Genomic DNA, 8,218 nt, shown 5'->3' on the forward strand with positions numbered 1-8,218 from the left:
AGGAAGAACTTGGGATTGAAAAGTAAGGAAACATACCACCTATGGATTGATACCTGAATTGCTATTAAGGCAGATGATGGGCAATTAGTTTAACTTATATTGTCCAGTAGGCTGGAGCATTTCTGCACCTATGTGGCATGCCCAAAGACCACTGGGGTAATTCCTAAGGAGTAGAATGTAGATCAGTGGAGGAGAAGGGGAGTGGAGAAAAGTGAGTCTGAATTTAGACGTGTGTGAAAACTCAAAGAGAAATTTATAGTGAATAGAATCAAAAGGGAAAGGTTGGATATAGTATGCCTATAGAACCTAAAGCTATCAAATGGAGAGATGGGGACGATGCAAGGAAAAGTTATAAGATATGAGAAAGGTGGAGAAGATACAAAGGAAAGGTTATAAATGGGTAGGAAAGGACTGCATTCCAGGAGGAGGATTCAAAAGAGGACCAGGATTACTAGAGCAAGATGGAGGAGGTTTATGGTGGGAGACAGGGCAGCTGGGACAAGTAGTAGAGGGATGGTGGTTGAAGGAAGTTTTGTTCTTTTTCTATTTTGCTTCCCATACAGTTGACTATCAGCAGACCCCAATGTGCCTCCTTAATTACTGGGTTGACGCACCCCTTCTGGCCTCCCCTAAAATCATCCCAGCTCTTCTTTTTCCTTTCCCTTGCAAGTGCATGTAACACCCTGTGTTTGGGACATGCAAATAGCACCAGAATACTCCTCACTTCTACAAAGATATGATATTGGCAAGCTATTCAACCCACCTTCAGGTAGCACTATGTGGCTGTTTTCCTGGCTTACACCAAAATCTAACCATTTTGTATCCCTATACACTTACTTCTGTACTCCTCTTACTCAGGACAGTCCCACCTTTCTTCCCCTGCCGGTAGCCAAGATAAGTTGTATAGGAGCTTTTAAAAGCAAGTTAGTGATAACGGGATCTTATGATGTCCCAAATCGAGATGAAGTAGAGGACAAGATAGGTTGTACAGAGGCAAGAGAAAAAACGACTGATGTTAGCAGGTGACTTCAATATAGTGCTAGAGCTGAATTTCACAAACTATATGGGAAGGCAGAGTTTAGGTAGAATTATCCAGAGATTTTATGGAAATGTACAGATTGGATAGGAATGTTACATATGTGAAGGAAAAAATGGGAAAGGTAAAATAGTTTATGTTTAGTAGGCAAACAGACAAGGAAGTTAAATAGGATATTTGTGGATGATGAAATCTTATCTAAGGTGCAGACTATAGACATATATGAAAACGTAATGCTAGGTAATTCTTGGTTTCAAATGTTATGAGAAGGAGGTAGGGAGAGACTGGAGAGTCAAAAATGCAATCCAAGTAAGTGGATTTGGGCAGAGGGTTTATAAAAAAAACTGGTAGGGATGTAGTTCAAAGGAATAAATCAAAAATGGAAGTGGTAAGGACTGAGACATGGACAGAATAAATACTGCTTGCAGCATGAAAGCAATGGGATACAAAGAATATCAAAATAGATGACCACAGGATCAGATAGGCTAACAAAGATGAGGAGTTGTGGCAGGATCAGGTGGCCATGGATGAAGAGGAGAAGGCACTAAGACAGGAATACATGATGGGTGGCTTGGGCAGGATTAAGGAGTAGTTAGAGGAGTTACAAGAAGAGCAAATACTGGCACTAGTGGAACAGTGGCTCAAGAAAGAAAGGGGAATCAGCCACAAAGTTGTTATTATACAGACTCAACAGCACTAAGAATAGAGTACTTATGTCTGGACAGGAGCCAGGGCAAGTTTAGACAAGTAGAAACAATAAATAGATAAGAGAGGAATTTACAAAATTCTAAGAGATTCTGTAGGCATGAAGAGAATGAAGTGGGATGAAGTTTGCTAAATGGGAAGGACCAGCACTGAGAGAGAGACAAAGAGTAGAGAGGAACAAAGAAGAGAGAGCGTGAAGAGTGCTGGCAATGCCTAGACATATGAAAAAAGATAACGTATGAGATCCAAATAGCTTCTCTATTAAGTAGTATAAGTTGTTAGAAATGCAGGAAAGCGAGTAAGAAGTGGTTCTGAAATCAATGTAGCACGTGGAGATGTTATACAAGGGGAAAGGGGAAGGAGGATCTGGTGGGAAATAGACACATTTCTTTATGCAATAGGGACACAAAAACTATTGCTAAGATATACATAGGTAGGTTAAGTAGACTATTATCATGATTAGTAGGACAGTAACAAAGTAGCTTTTGTGAAAGGTAGATCACCTACTGAGCATCAGAGATGGTTGTTGACCATTATGAATTAGTGTGAGATGGAAAAGATTAAAATGATGGATTAGTAGTTACAGATATTCAGAAGGCTTTTGGTTAAGTAAGTTGGTAGTTATGATAAAGTCAGGCTTTGGGAAAGGGGATGACTTTATATTAAAATTTGAATGTTCAAAGTACGATAAATAGAGGATTGCAGATAAGGGGAGTTCAGGCAGAAGAATGAGACAAGGTTGTCCACTGTGCATTGAGATCCTTGATATGATCATGGAGTGATTGGCATGGAGAGTAAACAGACTCATAAAAATCTGTGGAATGGTTGACAGAAAGAATAGTATAAACTTATTTGCGGATGACTATAATTAATTAGTTGAAGATGGAGAGTGGATGTTTTCTCAGGAGCTGCAGATCTTTGAGGAGTCTGGAAAGGAATTAGTCTTGATGAATTAGACCTAGAAATCATTAGCACAAGGGATACAGGAGGGGTACAACACCCAACAGGACTGCAATGGACAAAAGTGGGGAATAATGTATTAGGAAAAGATTATTTAACAGTGTTAGAAATCAGGAGCAAAAAATGAGAGGATTTAGGTGACAAGATAAAGGCAGTGCTAGATGAATGGATTAATGGGAAGAACAGACTGTGAGTGGGATAACAGAAGTGGTAAGAATGGAACTACTGCTTGCAATTCTCAAGTTGAGGAATATGCAGATTAAACAAATGGACAGTGTACAAAGGGTGAAATAGAAACTTTGTGTGAGTTTTATGGAGAGAAAGGCAAAATAGGATAGGTAGGAAAAGTGTGAGGGCCAGAAAGGTGTTAGGTGGGTGGGGAATGCTTGAGTTTAAGAGGTACACTGTGGCAATGAACATTATAGAGAGACCAAGAGTTTTGGAAGACAAAAATGTTAGATGAAAAAATTGGGAGGATAATGATAGCAGTGGGAGAATGAATGTTTAAGAGAAACAGAGAAAACAATGTTTGTAGGAATAAGGAAGTCTATGGAAGACGGCATAATAAAAAGTGGACCAAAAGGGACTAGGATCATGAGCGAGGCTCTATCAAGTATTTAGGGCTGTGTTGACGAACTAGGATAAAAAAAGCTGCAATTCATACAGCATATGAAAAACAAAGAGGGGAGAGAGGGCAATGTATAGCATTTGTTCAGATAAGTGGGGGTTTTGGACTAAGAGCAGGAGATTGTTTTTTTATATAGGCAAATAACCAGAATGGTTGATGCGTAGAGATAAGAGAAATGCCAACCAAAATAACAGAAGGTATTAGAGGAAGGGGATAACTTGGGATGTAGAGAGAGATGGTGAACATGGCAGATATATCAGTATTTTACAGAGGGGGTGAAATAACAGGTTTTGGTTAGCTCAGGGGAGATGGATAAAGGAAAGCAGGGGATTGGAGAGTGATAAGAAGTGGATAGAAGCCTGCAAGCTGGTAAAGATTTTTTTGAAAAACATCAGGGCCAGTGAGGAATCAACATATGAGGCTATTACATCAGTTGCATAGGACCCTAAAGAAATCAGGGTATAAAGGCCACTACAAAATCCTAGAATATTGAAGGTGTGGAAAAAAGAAGAAGACATCATCCAGATGTGGAGAAATCATAAGGTGGTGCAGAGAGAATGGGAGGCAATGAAAGTAATATGGAGGAGGTTATATAATAAAGGTAATGATGTACAGGTGCTCTGTTTATTTGTAGTTGATGAAGAGCAGGGTGCATGGAGGAAAGAAGAAAGGAGGGAGATTCTATTAATGGCGGGGTGGTTAAAATAGAAATGGAAAAGGATTAGAAAGTAAAGTGTATCTGTAGTGTAAATGAAGAAATGGTAGGATGGTGAATAAAGCATGTAGCAGTGACTGAAGGTAATAGAAATGGGGTAAAAAGATTAAGGTGGAAACTGGATATGACACGGGGTGGTAGGTGGAAGAGAGTATGGGAGAATGCAGGAGATGAGAAGCAAGTGATTGAGAATTATAATTGAAGGGAGACAGAGATTTGTAATAGATAGGCAACAATAAAATAAATATTTTAGTTCTGGTAAATAAGTTGCATTTGATGAAAACAATAGAATGTTCTGACATGGATTGGTCAAGTCAATATACTCAGGCATGAGGTGTGCTATTTTAATAAAAATAATTTAAAGAAAAAATGGGAAAACAGAGCATGTGGGAGTCTAGTTCATGTAATATAAGACAAATGTTCTTGATCACTTAAAAGTGCATATTTTGCTTGCATGTCTTCAGCTTTGTACTGTTTCCTCTAACGTAACATAATGTTTATATATAGAGTGGGATCACACTGAAAGAGTGAAAAGCAGAATGGAATAGTGCTGTTTCTCTCCTAATAGGGATTTTTGAGATTGCGCCAATATTACATAATTGAACTTTAAAAAGTTCGAACGTCATATGGTCCACACCATATGATCGAACTTTTAAAAGTTCGAAAATGTAATAAAAAGAAAATAAACCAAAGAAAAAACCTCCCTGAATGGTTGGGGCAAGTCCACCTGCAACCCCCACACCCCATGCTCTTTAAATATACCAACTCTGAGATCGGACTACAGTGCAGAAAAGGTAAATTTTTCCATTCTGCACTGCACGGATATCTCCCTTGAAATGTTTGAACTTTTAAGAGTTCGACAATGTGATATAGACCTTTGAGATTATACACATAGATAATGGAAGTCTGAGATCATATTCACTAGATGTGAAGACTTCTGTTTTTGGCCCTTAGGTAGACCTGTAATTCCCAATGTTATTAAATGTATATGGCTGAAATAATAAGATCTATTAAATTAAATCAATAATCATTAAGTGCATTTATCAATGCATGCAATTTCAATCCTACCTTTTGTTTATGTTTCTTGATCTTAATGAACATTCTTATTAAAGTTAAAAGTACCACTTAAGATTAAATGGTTAAGCATACTGCAGTAAACTATGACAAGAATGTGTCTCAAACTCAGGTGACCAAGCAATGTCTGCTTAGTTTAACCTCTCTCACTTCTTATTGACTAAAAGATTTTGCTATAACACAAATAGAAGCTGAGCAGTTGACAGCAGACATCAAAAGCAAATAGCAGGAACACTAATTTAAACACCAAATGCATTGTTTGCTCAATTAAACAAAGCAAATTGAGAAAAAAAGCTGATACTGCTGCTTGAGAATCTTTCTGTGATCAATAGCCATCTATGTCATGCTCATTCTGTTGTGTTCAGTACTCAGGAAGCACTTAGCATAGAACGGCAAATTGTCACTACATTAGAACAGAAAAAAACAAACAAATGAAAAAGGTGCTAACTAAAGATTCAGACAGACATCTTAGAGAGATCACTGCCTCAATACAAATCTCCAATGGAGAACATTCTAACAAACTGAAGAAAATGTTTTTCTGTAATTCTTGACCTTTTCTGCTTTACTAATGTCTCTGAATCACAATAAGTGGTTATTGTTATTATTTTTTGTATTTGTTATTCCCCAAAATGTGCTGAATGGGGGCTGCCATTGGTAGCATGATTCTGTTGATGCCTTCACCTTCCTGATAATTTAGAAGGCCAGAGAGAAATACATACAAAGACAGGATCAATTACTGTGGTTTTCTCTCTCTTGCCAGCTTACAACAGTACTGTGACTGCCTACTTTCAACTATCAGCATCAATCTGCAGTTTTTAGTTCTTTGCTTCCTCTGATTTCTATTAGTGTCATCTCTGATACAGCAGTTTAAGGAATGTTTGAATATTTGGCTTGAAAATGTAGCTGTGTTAATTGTTCTTAAAGTAACAATAGCAGTTTTGCGTTCAAGTGTGAGAAATCTGAACACTGTGATTAATAGGTGTTACTTGGGTTGGGATGGTTTGTGTCGCATTCACCATTTTTAATATTGTAGCTAGAATTAGATTATTTGATGTTAATCTTCCTTCCCCAGTTCACTGACTTGTCTCAACAAAACTTTGTGTGAAATGCAAAAATGCTGTAACAAAGCACCAGAAGAAACATGTACTTTTATAAAAATCACAGATACAAAATACAAAACTAAATATTGATAGAAAGTAAGAAGAGCAAGGCGAAAAGATTTTCTTTCTATGTGGCACGTAAGAGGTTGATTAAAGGGAAAGACAACTAATTTGTAAAAATAAGAAACAAAGTAAACTGGGACAAACAACTAATTTGTAAAAATAAGAAAAAAGTGAACTATGTGAATTTTCTTTGTCCTTTGCATCTGAAAACTAAGCTAAAAAGCCTTGCTTTTGTTTAAATTCCAAGCTACTCTATCTGAGGTGTGATGCTGGCATTCTATGAATCATAAGGCACTTTTAAATGCCCTTGTTTAAGAGCCATTATTTTCTTAATAGCTTTGTACTTGGAATAAGTCACCTAACCTACTTACTCGTTCACTCTTAGTAGCCTTCACGATGTAACAGTTGATGAGACAAATGTAAGAAAGAAAGACAAACAAAAATAGGTTCAGACATAAAACAAATGGCATAATTATACAATGATGCTTTGTGTGTATGTAATTTGTTTACTGTTGTATTACAGGGAACAAAAATCACTTTTTGAAAATAAAAAATTGACATTTGGATGGAGTTCTACAAGTAGACACAGTCAGAAGTCCTCATCATAGTCTGGCCACCAGGGATTTTGTATATCTCCAGTGTGGAACTCAATTTCTCCTCTAACCTAATAAGTCAGCTGACGTATAGCTAAAATGGGGAAGCTTCCTGTGCCGTCTTCAGTCCTTTCTTGGCTGGACAGGCACAGACAAGTGTGCCCAGTGATAGAGGTCAAAACACTTGGCTCCTGTCCCTCGTTTGTGACGAAATAGCCATTTTCCCCTTGCCCCACACACATTCTGGTGTAGGATGCCTGAAACTTCATGAGGGGGTAAGCAGGTTGGGATCACTCTTTGAAAGACAAGACTGGCATAATGAAATCATTATTATGATGTCTGCCTTGCCCCCCCCCCCCAACCAAATGCTTACTTAGGGGAGAGAGACTGACTTACTGGACAGAAGAGACAAGGAAGATGGGATCCCTTACTGCAAAAGTGACCCTGCTTAAAACGTCTAGGGCTATCATGAGCATACTCTGACAACTATATTTTGCTAATTACAAGGGTCACTGCTGCATTAAAACTCCTTAATTATGGGAACAGTACTAAAGCAGTAGCTGCCCCATTAGGAAGGGAAAACCACAGCATGCATTACCAAATAGCACTGATGAAGGGTATCCTGTTCGTCACATGAAGGACCAGCTTCTAATGCTTAGAAAAGGTGTATATTTTTGTCCATGTGACTGCCTCACAAATACACTTGTACTAATACATTCTTAAAGAAGACTGCAGTGGTAGTAGTTACCCTGGTAGTATGAGCTCTGGCTGGCCGCTTTAAGTGCTTCCTCATTATATTCATAACACAAGGATCTGCAGTTTACTAGCCACCAGGACAGTGCTTGCTTATTGACAGGTTTGTCTTTTCTGCATGGCATGAAGGACACCAATATCTGATCAAACTGACTGATGTGTTCGTTATTTAATAATGTAAAACAAAAAAGATAAAAAGAAGAAATATGCAAATCAATTAAAGAAGCAGTCAATAAAATTAACCCCAAAGAAGTTTCCATTCAATCTCTTGATTTAAACCCTTTGATTTTTTAAAGTACCAACTTTTAAGATATAAATTGCTTCCTTCTATCTTGATAAACAACAAATAGACCTGTCTTTCTATGTCACATTTCGCTTGTTCCAAAATGCAACATTTTAAATAATTTACATTTTTATTATGCGCATCAGCAAAGTATTCAGTAATGTGATTTTCTTTTTAACCCAAATGAACAGTGATTAAATGTTCCTGTATTCTTAATTTAAAGTTATTTTTTGTTTATTAAAATATAATAAAGCCATTTATACCTTACAATTTTTGATTTAATTTTTGTTTATTGATTGTATTATTTA

This window comes from Protopterus annectens, chromosome 6.part0, assembly GCF_019279795.1.
Source record: "Protopterus annectens isolate FY-2018-M chromosome 6.part0, PAN1.0, whole genome shotgun sequence".
Classification (NCBI taxonomy): domain Eukaryota; kingdom Metazoa; phylum Chordata; order Ceratodontiformes; family Protopteridae; genus Protopterus; species Protopterus annectens.